The sequence below is a fragment of the Panthera pardus genome, unplaced genomic scaffold, assembly GCF_024362965.1.
Source record: "Panthera pardus isolate Hobbes unplaced genomic scaffold, ASM2436296v1 HiC_scaffold_11, whole genome shotgun sequence".
Taxonomy (NCBI): Eukaryota; Metazoa; Chordata; class Mammalia; order Carnivora; family Felidae; genus Panthera; species Panthera pardus.
Window position 1 is genome coordinate 61,697,179 of NW_026526666.1, and position 14,619 is coordinate 61,711,797.

Below are 14,619 nucleotides of genomic sequence, written 5' to 3' on the forward strand. Positions count from 1 at the left end.
GCACCCGGAGGCAACCACACAACATTGTGAAATCCTTGGAACCTAACCAGTGTAAACCGGTGGTGTTTCAGGCGGGGAGAGTGAGCTCCTCCACGCAGAAGTTTTAAGACTGCCTAACACCTCTGTTATAATCAAGCAGAAGCGAAATCAAAACGTATTTCTACCAAGTGCAATTTATAGAAGAGATTGCGTATAGAAAGGATCATGTAAAAACTATATGTGTTTATATCTCTACTTGCCACAGCTTATAAAAAAAAATTCCTCTGTAGAATTCCATTATTGATGTTTTATGTTTTTCAGTTTCTCTGTGCAATATGTAATTATTTCAACCTCTGCCCCTTTGTCTGTATTAGTGGGCTAGAATTCGGAAGGGTTTCTTTCTGAGAACTCCAATAGTCTCAGGAAAGCAATCTTCCCCCACTCAGCTCATCTTCCCTGATCTAAATAATTCCAGTTCTTGAATGCCCCAGTGACTTGAATAGGATGAAGCTTTCAAGACATAGCGTTCCCTTCAAGTATTTAATCTCAAAGAAAAGCAAGCTTCATTCCCTCAAGGAAAAAGAAACCTAATGCTAAATATGAATTGCTTTTCATTTCTCTGTTCTCTCTCTCTCTCTCTCTCTTTTTTTCCTCCTGAGACTGTTTTTATCTAGATAAAGGAACGAAATGGCCAGAGCCATTATCTGGATAATTTAATTCTAGGATATTTTGCCCAAGATTGGATGGCTGAGATAAAAAGTAGGATTTTACAATGTTAGGCTGTTAGCTGCAGCCTTGACGCTTAGAAGTAGTTAGAAAAGACTGGGAGTCTCTCTTGGAGGGATGGGAAGTGAAAGACAAAAGATAAAACAACGGGAAAAGGAAAAGAATGGGTTTCTTCTGAACGCTTGACTGTGTTCCAGATACTCCACGTAAATCACCTAAGTGAACGCTTGCACTCTCTCCAGGGAGTATTTATTGTGTTCTTCATGCCGCGGGTGACCAGCTGACTGGAACAGATGGAATAATGACCAAGTGGGGGGCACGGAGGTGCATTAAAGGATCTCCGTTAAAGGAAACCTGCCGCATGTACGGATAATGATGCCGCTGCATCCTCAGAACTACACTGGCATTTTTGCCGAGACCACCCTCCACCCAGGCTGCTCCCCGGCCATGACCGAGCACAGCAGTGGCACTAGAGCTGTGCGGTCCTGCCCGAGGTGGGATTCCTCCAACTTCCGCCCCGAGGCTCTGCATTAGCCAGGCCAGGGTTTTCTCAGAACCGTACTCAGATCTGCAGGGATAGTAAGATAGATGTGATCTGCATTTTACAGATGAGAAGACAAAGGCTCAGAAATGTTATTAATTTACCCATAGCACGTAATTATCCAGTAGCCTAACCAGGATTTGCACTTGGGTTTGTATGACTCTAAAATCCATGTTCTTAACCCCTCTGTACATTTTGTGGCGTCTGTTCCTTACCATAAACCGCCCCGCCTCCTTCCAACTTACGTGACTTGACATGTTTTTGGACTCCGATTTGATGGGTATTTTTCCACTTGAGAATAAGCAGCAAACATTTATAAAACACCAACCCCGTGCCCAGGTTTTTGGATATAACCTGAGGATTCAATAAAAGGAAAGGGCTAGTTCCTGCTTCCAAGGAAATCGTTATTAATCCATGACATTATTAACAATGTAAGTGAAGAGAAACTATCGATAACGTCCAAAACAAAAACCCATCCAAGAAGCTAGACAACTATATGGCTGTTATCAAGTGACACTCCTTTTCAGAACAACGTAACATAAAAGTGAGCAAACGCCAAAGGCTATGAGATTTCAAGAGAGCAAAGAGTCCCTATGTAGCTGTAAAAAGGGAACTAGGTCTTGAAGAGTCTGTAACATTTGGAAAAGGCAGAAAACGGGAGATACCAACTGTGCTAGCTGGAGGAAAAGAGTCAATCTTTAAAATAATGACAGGTTCAGGGAGAAATGTAATTAGTAAATTCTCACTTGGCATCCCCTAAAACATTCCCTCCTAGAGAATATAGTGGCATGTACTATAATGGAAATAATATGCACTTGGCTGTCAGACAGACCTGCAACCCCCAAGACTGTCAGCAAAAACTGGTTAAACAATAAAACCGCGAACTAGGACAACCAAAAGGATGTTTAATGGTGCTGCACGGGAAATTTAATTGTGTGCAGGTATCTCCCCAATTGGGGAATCTGTTTTGATCCTGGACCTCATTCGGGAACCTACCCTTCCTCACTCAAGGAGTCTTAAAATACTTCCTGACATGCAAAAAGACAAGGGGGGGGGGCAAAAAAACCACATACTAAACCCGAAGAGAAAAATACTGAGGCCACTGGCCTTGAGTGTACAGGCTACTAGAAGGTTGTTGGATTCTACACTCAGAATGAAGCCCTGCTGTTAGTAACTCTCTGCCTACCGGTCACCTGTTAGCATCTTGGAAGCAAGCAAAGCCTCTTTATCAGTTCCTTAGAGAAGTTCCAATGTTTGAAATAAACACTGAAAGCAGCATGAGCAAAGGTTGAGAATTTTCTGTAACACAGCATGGAGAGCCCTGTTACAAATAATCGGTAATTTAGAATGAAGTTGTCTTAGGCCCACAATTCAGGAGAGACTCAGAAAGAGATCCATAGAACTTGGATGATATAGTAAATGAGGAATTGAGACCAGGCCAAAGCAGAAATTGTCCCATTAGCCTTAGCTGGCTGAGGCCTTCCTCCTTAGAGAGAAGGAACTGGATGTTACTGTCACAACCTGCTGGGTACCACTGGCTTCTCTGTGGCCAGTTACAGCATGAGGAGCACAGTCCATTAAGTTTTCCAGGTGGGCCAGCCTGCACCGACGCGTTGAGGGACCCCCCAACTGAATGAACTTCTGAGGAGCCAAAGTGAGAAGCCCTGGATAGGAGGGGAGGAAGAAAGTCTTACGTTTCACTCCTCATTGAGATGTTCCCAAAACTAATAACATGGTACATCATTTTTATTTTTTTTAATTAGTTTTTTAATGCTTATTTTTGAGAGAAGGAGAGAGATGGGCCACGAACAGGGGAGGGGCAGAGAGACAGTGGGAGACACAGAATCCAAAGCAGGCTCCAGGCTCTGAGCTGTCAGCACAGAGCCCGACGTGGGGCTTGAAACCACGACCTGTGAGATCATGACCTGAGCCCAGGTCAGACGCTCAACCGACTGAGCCACCCAGGTGCTCCTGGTATGTCATTTTTAAGAAGAAGCCGCAAACTGAAAGATGAACAGCATAGCTAGAAGGAGTAGAGCAGAGGAGTTAACTGTGGAAAGGTGGGGTTTGGAGGGGGGCAGAATCACATAGGGCTTCCTGGGCTGCGTTAAGGAAACGAGTCCATAGATTACACACATGGGAAGACACGGAAAGGTTTTCAGAAGGAAGGTGACATACCGAATTTCTGTTTCCAGAAGATTTGTCAGGGTGAGACTGGGTATCAGTGTAAAAACAACAAAGTTCTAACAGCAGTTCCAACAAGTGCCCGTGGTAACTGGACTATTGGTGGTAGTGTGAGTGAAGAGAGTACGTTGATTAAAGAGAGCGTGAGAAGGTGGAACTGATACGGCTCACAGGACAGGTATGGTGTAGGGGGAGGGAGAGGGAGAAATCCAAGATGGCTCCTAGATTTCTGACCTGCTTACCTGGAGGGGTGGTGGTGAGCTCACTGAGCTAGGGAGCACCGGGAAGCAGGTACCAGGAAGGATCACAGACTTGCTCTTCGGCGTGACTTTCAAGGGCTTTGAGACAGAAGAAGCGGGGAAGGTGGGTATGTGTGTCGGGAGCGCAGAGGAGGGGTCTGAGTGGGGACATAAGTGACTGGAATGGGTGCCGGTACATGGGCTGAGACTGAATGGGAAAGTGGAGTTCACAGGGGGTCAAGGAAAGAAAGAACAGTTACTCACTCAACAGTGCTTGCATTCTTTTCTCCTTGATCTTGGGCCAAATCCTCTATTATCAGCCTCTCTTACAAGGTAATATCATTGTGTTCCTCTGTTTGTACCCCTGTAGGACTGTAAGCTGGTTGAGGGCAAGTCTCTTTTACTTATTTAAATGTACAATGCCTAGCAGAGTGTTCAGCATACAGTCGGGGCAAATAAATAATGGGTGAGCAGGTGCATGAATGAAGAGTATAGCTACAGAATAAACCAGGGATTGAGACCTGAGAAATCTGGTTTCTGCTTTCCTTCTTCTGTGCAACCACTGGAAACTCACCTGATGGGTTTGTTTGTTTGTTTGTTTGTTTGTTTGTTTGTTTTTGAGGGGGAGGGGAGAGGCAGAGAGAAAGGGAGAGAGAAAAATCTTTTTTAAAATATTTGTTTATTTTGGGGAGAGCATAAGTGGGGGAGGGGCAGAGAGAGGGGGAACAGAAGATCCAAAGCAGGTTCTGCACAGACAGGTTGACAGCAGTGAGCCCCGTGTGCGGCTCCAACTCACAAACTGTGAGACCACGACCTGAGCCAAAGTCCGATGCTCAACCAACTGAGCCACCCAGATGCCCCAGGGAGAGAGAAAATCTTAAGCAGGCTCCACACCCAGTGACAAGCCCAATGTGGGGCTTGATCCCACAACCATGAGATCATGACCTAAAACCCAAATCAAGAGATGGACGCTTTCTGAGCCAGGCGCCGCTCACCTGATTATTTTACAGCTCAATTTTCTTATTTAATCTGCTTGATACATCATAGGACATGTGCTTAGTGAATGAAGGCATAGTCCTCCTGACATCATAGGAGGAAGGGGTCCAACATCTACCGGATACCTAATATGTGCTACTGCCCTGATCCTGGTGCACGTGCACACACGCGTGCATGCACACACACACACACACACACACACGCAATCTCAAAATTAATCCTCGTAACCATGCTTTGAAGGGAGATAGGGTTGTCGTCACTTTTACACGTGAAGACATCCAGATTCAAATACATTAAATGATATTTCAGGTCACGCAGAGTAAGTAACTAGGGTACAATCAGAGGCAGAGGCAGTCCCAGACCCAAAACCTTATTGCCACTTGTTTGAGAAAGTTAAGAGCAGGGTATACAAATGAGGCACTGCTATTGTTTCAGGTATTAGCCTAAAGGCACACATCTAAATGTTTGTTTCTGTAGAAAACAGCCAAACTGGTTCTCTTACAAATTCACACAGGATGTGAGGCAACAGAGAGATTTCAAATATTTATTTTATTTTTTTTTTTTAATTTTTTTTTTTAACGTTTTATTTATTTTTGAGACAGAGAGAGACACAGCATGAACGGGGGAGGGGCAGAGAGAGAGGGAGACACAGAATCCGAAGCAGGCTCCAGGATCTGAGCCATCAGCCCGGAGCCCGACGCGGGGCTCGAACTCACGGACCGTGAGATCGTGACCTGAGCCGAAGTCGGAAGCCCAACCGACTGAGCCACCCAGGCGCCCCTTCAAATATTTATTAAGTGGGGATAAAAGGTCCAGATTTTGCCGAAGACCGTTTCGTTTTGGTTTTACTTTTCAACCTGGCAACTGATAGCAAGGGAAGCAAGTGAAATGTTGGCAGACAAGTTGGCTAAAGTACCAGACTTCTTTGTCATCCAGTCAGACACCAGAGATGGAAAAAAAAAAGTCTGACTGGTCTTTCTTGGCTGATTTTCTTTGGAGGTATCAGGGATGGTCCATTCCCCTAGTTAAAGAGGACTTTACACACAAAGGTTACCTAATATTTGGCAGGGGGGTGAAGAATGAATGATGGACATGTACAGATTACTTACGTGAAGAGTTTATCACATTATACATGAAAGCCCATGTTTTCACTCCATAGAATGTACAGGCACACATGCATGTAAATATGTTGGTGAGTTAGATAGATGTGTCCGTATTTCACTTTCATTGCAAGTTGTCGTTCTTCTTTTTCTCAGACGTCTTATTTTCTTTGCCCTTTTGTAAAGAAAATGTCCTTTTTCCTGTTTCTTTTTCCTTTTGGCTGTCAGGAATCTCAAAACTCATGCCACGCCTGATTAGAACAGTTTCCTGGGGTTTTGTTGTAAATGGTCCCTCATAGACCGGACTTTTAGTAATAGACCCCCTTCCATGCCTTTTGTTGTAAGCTCCGGCAAATCACTGCTGGAAGTATGAGGTAGATTCTATGAATAGCCCTGATTCTTCACCCATCCCAGCATGCACATCCTCGCCGTGGCCTCATCAAGGGTGGAGTGTAGTTCCCCACCCCTTGACTTGAGATTTGCCGTGTAACTTGCCTGGAACAATGACAGATGCTGGAAATGACACTGCTGAGCCTCGGTTTGCAAAAGCCTTAGTGTTCCCACTTGCCTTCTTACACATCTGCCATTACAACGAAAAGGACAAGTTCAGGCAGCCCGCTGGTGGCTGGAGGACGAGAGACACGTAGAGCAGACTTGCCCTACCTGCACACAGTCTAGATGAATGTCAGCAGACTTCCAGCAGACTTGCAGATACAAAAGCAGTAATAAATGACTCTTGTTTTTAGCCACTGAGTTTTGGCTAATTTTTTTGCAAGCGAGTTAACCAGTACAAGGTTAATGGGAAATATTTCTACTTTATTTTTTTTTAATTTTTTTTAACGTTTATTTATTTTTGAGACAGAGAGAGGAAGAAAGAGACAGAGACAGAGCATGAGTAGGGGAGGGGCAGAGAGAAGAGGGAGGCGCAGAATCCAAAGCAGGCTCCAGGCTCTGAGCTCTCAGCACAGAGCCCAGTGCGGGGCTGGAACTCACAAACCGCGAGATCATGGCCTGAACTGAAGTCGGACGCTTAACCGACTGAGCCACCCAGGTGCCTATTTTAAATATACATACATATACGTATCTATGGTTAGTATACTGAATGCATCGAGTCTTTTGATTTTCAGAAACAGTATATTATTTCATAATTCAATACTTCAGAATATGTGCTTTTTCACTCATTCTGCTTAATGAACTTCTATTCATCCTTTACAACCCTATCATCATGTCAGAAATCTCTGTGAAGACTTGCTGATGTCTCTTGAATCATTTCCTCCTCTGGATTAAATGTAAACCTTCAGTGTATTTGTTTTTTCTCTCACTAGATTTTTGTGACACCCAAAGTCAGAGACTAGGTTTCATGATTCTTTGTAACCTCTTCATGGGCATATCAGACATTCAAAAATGTACATCAATGGATATGCCCTGTGATCAATTTCCAATCAATTCACTTGTTGAGAACAAACTGTCCAAGAAGATGGTCCTCTAAGGAATACTGAATATGTTGCTTTTGGAATACCCAAGGCATTGGTGTTACTAAGGAAACAAAGCACTCGTATAGTATGTAAAATCTAGTGCGGTGAAATGTAAGTCAACTCAAACAATGCTCTCAAGCCCAGACTTGCTCCCCGGCATCAGGATGATAGTTAATAGACAATGTCACAACAGTCCTGAACTTCAGTGAGAAAGGAAGTGCCAAAGTAATTTCTTCCCATTGATTTCTCAGAAGGCTGCAGTTAACTTCATTATTCCTATTGACATCAAATGAAATAACGTGACAAATGGAATAATGAAAATTAGCTTCAACAGCAGCAGAGTCTACGTATTCAGGAAATTTTATGTGATGATCTAAACACTATGGATGGATGGAAAATACTTACTTAGGGTTTCATGTGCATACGTAAGTTGGTGCACGGCACTAGGAAAGAAACTTGTTAATGAGCACTGTGTGCCCTTTGTGCCATCTGTTACACTGTCCAGATCAATTATGGTGAGGTGGTCCCAACAACCTGTCTTGAAATGATTTAAATTTAGTGGTAGGGAAGGACATGGGTTCCTCTAGAATTTACATCATGTTATAAATCATCTGTAAGTGGTGAAATGACTGGGTCCATGAGATCGGACCAGGACTCTCTGTACCTACATCAAAATAGTTTGTCAAGCAAGGGAGTGCAGTGTGGTCCTTCAGGACTGCTCTCAGCATTGAGCACATATAAACCCATTTAAATCTCACAGCATTCATTGAAGTAGCTATACTTTTATTTCCACCTTGCAGAGAAGATTTTAATTGGTACGGAATCACAATTTTCTCCTCCCCTGTTTCTGAGTTCCCGATCGACTGGGAGCTAAAACAAGGAATGAGAGAAGCAGCAGTCAATTATGTCAGATTCTTGGTAAATATTGATAAGAAAGGACAGCTGGATCTATGACAAGACTCAAACTTCCTATTATGTTTCTCCAAGATCAAATGTATGTACAGGGAACAGCATCAACAGACAAAAACGTATTGCAAAGATTTAAAAAATATTCATATTGCTAACATTCTTTCTCCACCGATATGAAACACCATCTGTGTTACATATGTAGTGCCATTAACTATTGGATTTGCTTCTAAGCTTTCTAACTTGTTCCATGGCCATGCGTGTCTATTCCTGGGCATACACTACACTGTTTTAATGACCGAAGCTTTAAAATAGGTCTCGGTAACTGGTAGGACAGGCACAATCTTCTTCAAATTATGTGGGCTATCATCGGCTCTAATTCTTCCATTTAGATTTTACGGTCATCTTGTCAAGTTTCGTTTTCAAAAGGCGATGAAAATTTTAATCAGTATCTTAAGATATTTACAGATTGATTTTGAGAGAACTGCCAATTTTGTGATACTTCTCCACGAATTCAAGACTTCTTTTGTGTCCATGTTTTTTCTGGTTGGTTTTTTATTTTTCCCCCCAAAAATGCCTTGCCGATCTTGTTATACTAACTCTTGTATTCCTAAGATAAATCCTTTCATCTTGCTCAACTATACTTTTTACTACTTCTTTTAGTAAGAACCTTCGTCTTCATATGCCTGAGATTGTTTTTCCTCCTTACTTTTGGACAATAGTTTTGTATCATATGTATATTGTATTTTCAAGACTATTGTTTTCCCTCAGCATGTTGACACTAGTACTCTATTATCTTTGTTCTTTCTTGTTGATGACAAGTCTGCCATCAATTTGATTGCCTTTTTTGTAGGTAATTTTTTTTTTTTTACTCTGCTAGCTTTAAAGATTTTTTTTCTTTATCTTGGATATATCTAGGTATGGACATATTTGTATTTATATTACTAGCATTGGAGCTCACTTTAAGTATGAGACTCATGTCTTGCTGGAAATTTTTCTTACAATATATCTTAAATATTTTTCCATCACATTTGTTTTAGTGTTTTCTTTCAAGGCTTTTATGGGATATATACACCCCCATAGGACATATATAGGATATGTTGAAGACTTGCCAATATATCAAACAGGCTTCCAAGTTTTATATATTTATCCTGAACTACATTCCTAGTTAACTTGTCATCACTGTATTCAGTGTTGTCCAAAGAAGAGTTTCACCCATCTAGCGAGGATTTATAAAGCAGTTCCAAAAGCTATGCTTAGATACAACACCAAAGGTGTGATCCATGAACGAATTATTAAAATCAAGACAACAGGTCCCAAACAAACTTCTGCTGGGCGCTGCGTCAGCAAACCAAGACTTAAACAGTTTCAGTTCTTCCAGAAATGGAATCTTAAGCTAGTCCATCAAGAATTACTCGATCAGTGGGATTTAGGTAATCTTCCTTTAGACGCCTGCCATCCCCTAAAGAAAAGTAATCCTGCAAAAACAATCCACTGTTTTGCCTCATAGAAATTCCTTGTTCCTGCTCCCTTCTGCTTATAAAAGTCTTTCATTTTGTATAGTACCTTAGAGCACCTTTTTATCTGCTAGGTTGGATGTCACCTGATTTATAAATCATTGAATGAAGTCAATAAGATTTTTGAAACTTACTTAGTTGATTTTTTTAAAAGAGCCTCCATTCCCAGCATGCAGCCCAACATGGGGCTTGAACTCAAAACCCTGAGATTAAGAGTCAGATGCTTAACTGATGGAGCCACTTAGGTACTACTGTTGAACCTTGTTTTTTACCAGGAATAATTGATAAATTAGGCCTCATTAAAACTGAAAACTTCTGCCCTGCAAAAGACAATGTCAAGAGAGTGAGAAGACAAGCCACAGACAGAGAAAATGTTTGCAAAAGACACATCTGACAAAGGACTGTTATCCATAATATAAAAGAACTCTAAATATGCAACAATAAGAAAACAAAACGCCTCAACCTAAAAATGGGCCCAAAACTTGGGCAGATACCTCACTAAGGAAGATGTACAGATGGTAAATGAGCATATGAAAAGATGCTCCATATCATATGTCATCAGGGAAACATAAATGAAAACAACAGCGAGACACGACAACTACCTATTAGGATGGCCAGAATCTCAATCGCTGACAATACCAATTGCTGGCAAGAATGTGAAACGACAGGAACTTTCACCATTGCTGGTGGAAGTGCAAAATGGCACAGATATTTGGGAGATGGTTTGGCAGTATCTTACGAAGCTAAACATATTCTTACTGTATGATCCAACAATAGCACTCCTTGGTATTTACCCGAAGGACTTGGAAACTTAGGTCTGCACAAAAACCTGCATACATATGTCCATAGGAGTTTCTTCGTAACTGCCCGAACTTGGAAGCAACCAGGAGGTCCTTGGGTAGATTCGTGGAGCAACAGCTGTGTTTTCCATGTTGGATTTTCAGATTCAGTTTTTTTCATATCCTATCTCGTGTATCTTCCTAGGTTTCTTTTAAGAATCTCTTCTTATTTCTGTGAATATCATTTCTTCTCTATACCCCTTTGGAAATTTTATTAACCCCTTTGGAGATACTTTTATTTAAATCAGAGAAAAGCAACTCTGCATATTTGTTGGTTTTGTTGGCTGTCTAGCTTAGTGTAATTTTCTTTATAGGTTTTTGACATGTAAATTCATCCTGAGTAGTAGTTACATGAGTCATCGTAATAGATTAACTGTTATAAAAATCAGTGCCTAAATATGAGAGGATCAACACAGTAGACACATTTCTTTCTCATACAACCCTTTAATAGAATGGTTTGGATGGTAACCCTCTACACAGTGGTTCAGGGATTCAGCCTTTTTCCATCTGATGGGTCTGCTGTCTTCTAGGTCTTTTGAGCTTTCCCCTTGGTTTACCATGTGAATTCTCTGACCTTCAGTCTCCTCCGATACGAACTAGAGATAGTAATACTACATACTTCATAGTTACAAGCATTAACCATGCTACTGTACTCAAGAAATAATAGTTTCTAATCCTAATAATGACTGTATGACTCCAGATGCAATGGGAGTCACTGATATTTTAGGCAGGGGAGTGACGTGGCATATTCACATTCAGCAAATATTTGAGTAACCACCTGATGCCGTATGTACCTGCTGAGAATAGAGTAGTGAACAAAAGGGACATAACTCTTACGCCGGTGGAGCTTATATTCTAGTGCAAGAGACATGATCAACAAGTAAAAGGAATTATGTTTTAGAGAAGTCACTGTGGTGGCAATGTGGGGAAGATTTAGAGAGTGGAAATTGCTTGCATGATAAACAAGATAAAAGATGCATGGGCCTGTCTGGGGGGCAATGACCGTAGGGGTGGAGAGGAGACTATGGATTTAGAACATTTTCAGGGTGAAATGGCAGCTCTTGGTAACATAGCCATGGAGAGAAGGGCAGGAGCATGAGAGAGAGGAAGAGCCTGGAATGATGCCCAGATCTCATGGGTTTCAGATTTGAGTGTCCCTGCAGATGGTGGCACCAAGATTGGTGATAGAAGAGGAACAACTTCGTGGTAATAAAAGAATCCCATTTTCGACCACTTGCATGATGTTCCTGTAAGAGGCTGTGTTTGTTCAGTAAGCAGTGCAGTGCGTTTTGTTTGTCAGGAAGCAGGTGTGCAGAAGTTTGCCCTCCAGATCCACTCTCTACTAGGCTCCGTGCCCTGAAGGGCCGACCTGTATGACTGGTATCAGTAGGCTTCCTTTTGCCCTGAATGAACTTTGTCAAGGGTGAACATGACCCAAGATTGGAAGAAGAGGAGAGTAAGGTCAGGGTGTTAACGCCCCAGGCTACCTCCTGGCCGGGATGCTGTGAGCTGGCTTCATCCCTTAACTGGAGGCCAAGGCTCCCATCGAGTGAGTCTCTCCCCCTCCCTGTCTCTCTCAGGTTCTCTTTATTCTCCCTCTTGCCCCTTTAGGCCCAGGGGAGATCACGAATCGTATTGTTACTGCATCCAGGATTCTACAGTAATTCCTCCTAGGTTCCCTGCACTCACTCACTCACATCTTGAACGTCATCCCTGCGTTAAGTTCTTCTCAGCTCTCTCAGTTTGTGTATGTGTCATGTGTTTTCTACTGGGACCTGACTGATACAGTAGATGCTCTGTAAATGATTATTGAACAAAAAAATTCAGTAATAAATATGGAGGATAGGTGGATCTGGACTTGAGAAAATGACTCTTTTCAGGCTATTTGGGCAATAATAAAAGTCATGAGATCCTTGAGGAGTCAGTGCAGAGTAAGAGGAGAAAAATCCATTATCTGGCCAGGGTGAGAAACAACTTGGAGAGGCAGCGCACAGGGTGGAAGGAAATTCCAAGGCGTGGTGGATAATACTGGCAAGGCATATTATGAAGTTATTCAGGAATTTCCTCTCACCTAGTAAGAAAATATATTGCTCCCCAGGGATGCGAGGTACGGTGGGAGGAGAATCGAAGGTAGAACTAAGGAAGCAAAAAACAACTTGTCCGTATTTCTTCATTAACTTCAAGTGTGGATTTATTGCCAAGGGTAATGATGTGGATTCCTTAGGGGGAAAAGTTCCTCCTTCTGCCACATCTTTTCATCCATCTTAGCTGGCTTATATTTGTCTGTCAGAAACCTAGGCATTTCCAAACCAAATAGCTTACTTTCCCTATAGCAGGACCAAAATAGCTACAAAAGGCTGGGTGTGCTTCATTCAAACAATCTTGGCAAAAAATATTTGCCACATAAAACACGGGTCACTCTCTCTGCTCACAGCTATAGGCCACACCTCTCAAAATGCAATGGAAGTTTTGGAACAGTTGGAATTGGCCTGCACATGCCCTTCTAGGTATTCCTAAAGTAAGCACAGGAGGAAGGAAACCCACCATCACAGCCATATGGGAGGGTGTCCAGGTTCTTGGCAAGAATATAGAACAAATGGCGGTTGCCTTTATTCTACACCCCACCCCACTCTTAAAACAGCAACTGGGTGATGTGATTAGTAAAATAAAAACACACCATATGAGGAACTATGGAAGGAACGGATATTTCACTATCTTGAATATGGTGATAGTTTCACAGGTATATACGTGCATCAAAACATATCAGTTTGCACACTTTACACGTAGTGTATTTTATGTCAATGACACCACGGTAAACTTGTTTAAAACAAAAGCACACCATGTCAAATGGACAGGTGGTCCTTGTAGGGAGCTGTGAGTTGGGAATTTATGTAACAGTTTGGATACACCTGGCATATATAGAGCTTCCAGCCATATTCTTCACATTACTGCCAGAGTGGTCTTCGGGATTTTAATCAGATCATGTCTTCCTCTTCTCGAGACCCTCCAGTGACTCCCATTTCTCCCTGAGTCAATGTCAGAATCCTCATAACCTGCATATAACTCCATCATCCCTATACATTCAAGCCCTTATGACCCCTGTGGCTTTGACATCTACTACTTTTCTACCCTTTAACCATATTAGCCTCCTAGTTATTCTTGATCAAGCATGACAAATTCACCTCAGGGCCTTTGCACATGCTATTTTCTCTCCCTGAAATCTTTCTTCTACTCCTAAATATGTACATGACTTTCTAGATCCTATACTTTTAGCTTTTTCTTCAAACTTTACCTCATAGTGAGGCCTTCTATGACTTTCCATTGAAAATATCATTGTCCTGCTCTCACCTTGGACTCCGTGTTTCCGATTTCCTTCCCTACTTTATCATCATCTGCCATTCTCTATAGTGTACTTAGTTATTATTTATTATCATCCTCCTCACCATCCCACTACAATAGAAGCTTTCTAAAGGCTGGGGTTATTGTCTGTTGTTTCCAGTAGCCTGTACATAGGTATATGCTCAATTAAAAAAAATGTTTGGGGGCACCTGGGTGGCTCAGTTGGTTGAGCATCCGACTTCGGCTCAGGTCATGATCTCCCGTTCATGGGTTCAAGCCCCACATAGGGCTCTGTGCTGACAGCTCAGAGCCTGGAGCCTGCTTCGGATTCTGTGTGTCCCTCTCTTTCTGCCTCTCCCTTGCTTGTGCTCTGTCACTCTCTGTCTCTCAAAAAATAAAATTAAAACAGAAAGTTAAAAAAATTTTTAATAAAATTTTTAGATAATACTTCCTTCCATTAAAGAAAAAAATCAAAATTGTTATGGATTTAAATGCACAGCAATAAACACATTGTATGAAAGCTAGAGGAATAGCTTGCTACCATTGGAATCATGAAAATTCTTTTTCTCCTGTTCTAAAACTTCTCTGGTGAGACATATCATGACACGACAGAAAATAGAAACATCTTAAAACCAATCTAGTTCATTCAGATATTTGAATGGCATGCACAATGTGTCAACTTATTTTAATGTGAACCTCTCCAGTATTGGGTAATGTACTACTCATTTATTCAAAAAGTAACTATGGTTACTGTGAAGGTTAATTTTATGTGTCAGCC

General features: G+C 41.9%; 1 long non-coding RNA gene across 4 annotated transcripts in view; it reads left to right on the forward strand.

The window, feature by feature from the left end:
• Positions 1 to 14,619, forward strand: part of LOC109266804 (uncharacterized) — a 240,897-nt gene that overhangs the window by 202,109 nt on the left and 24,169 nt on the right. The gene's annotated exons all lie outside the window — the stretch shown is intronic.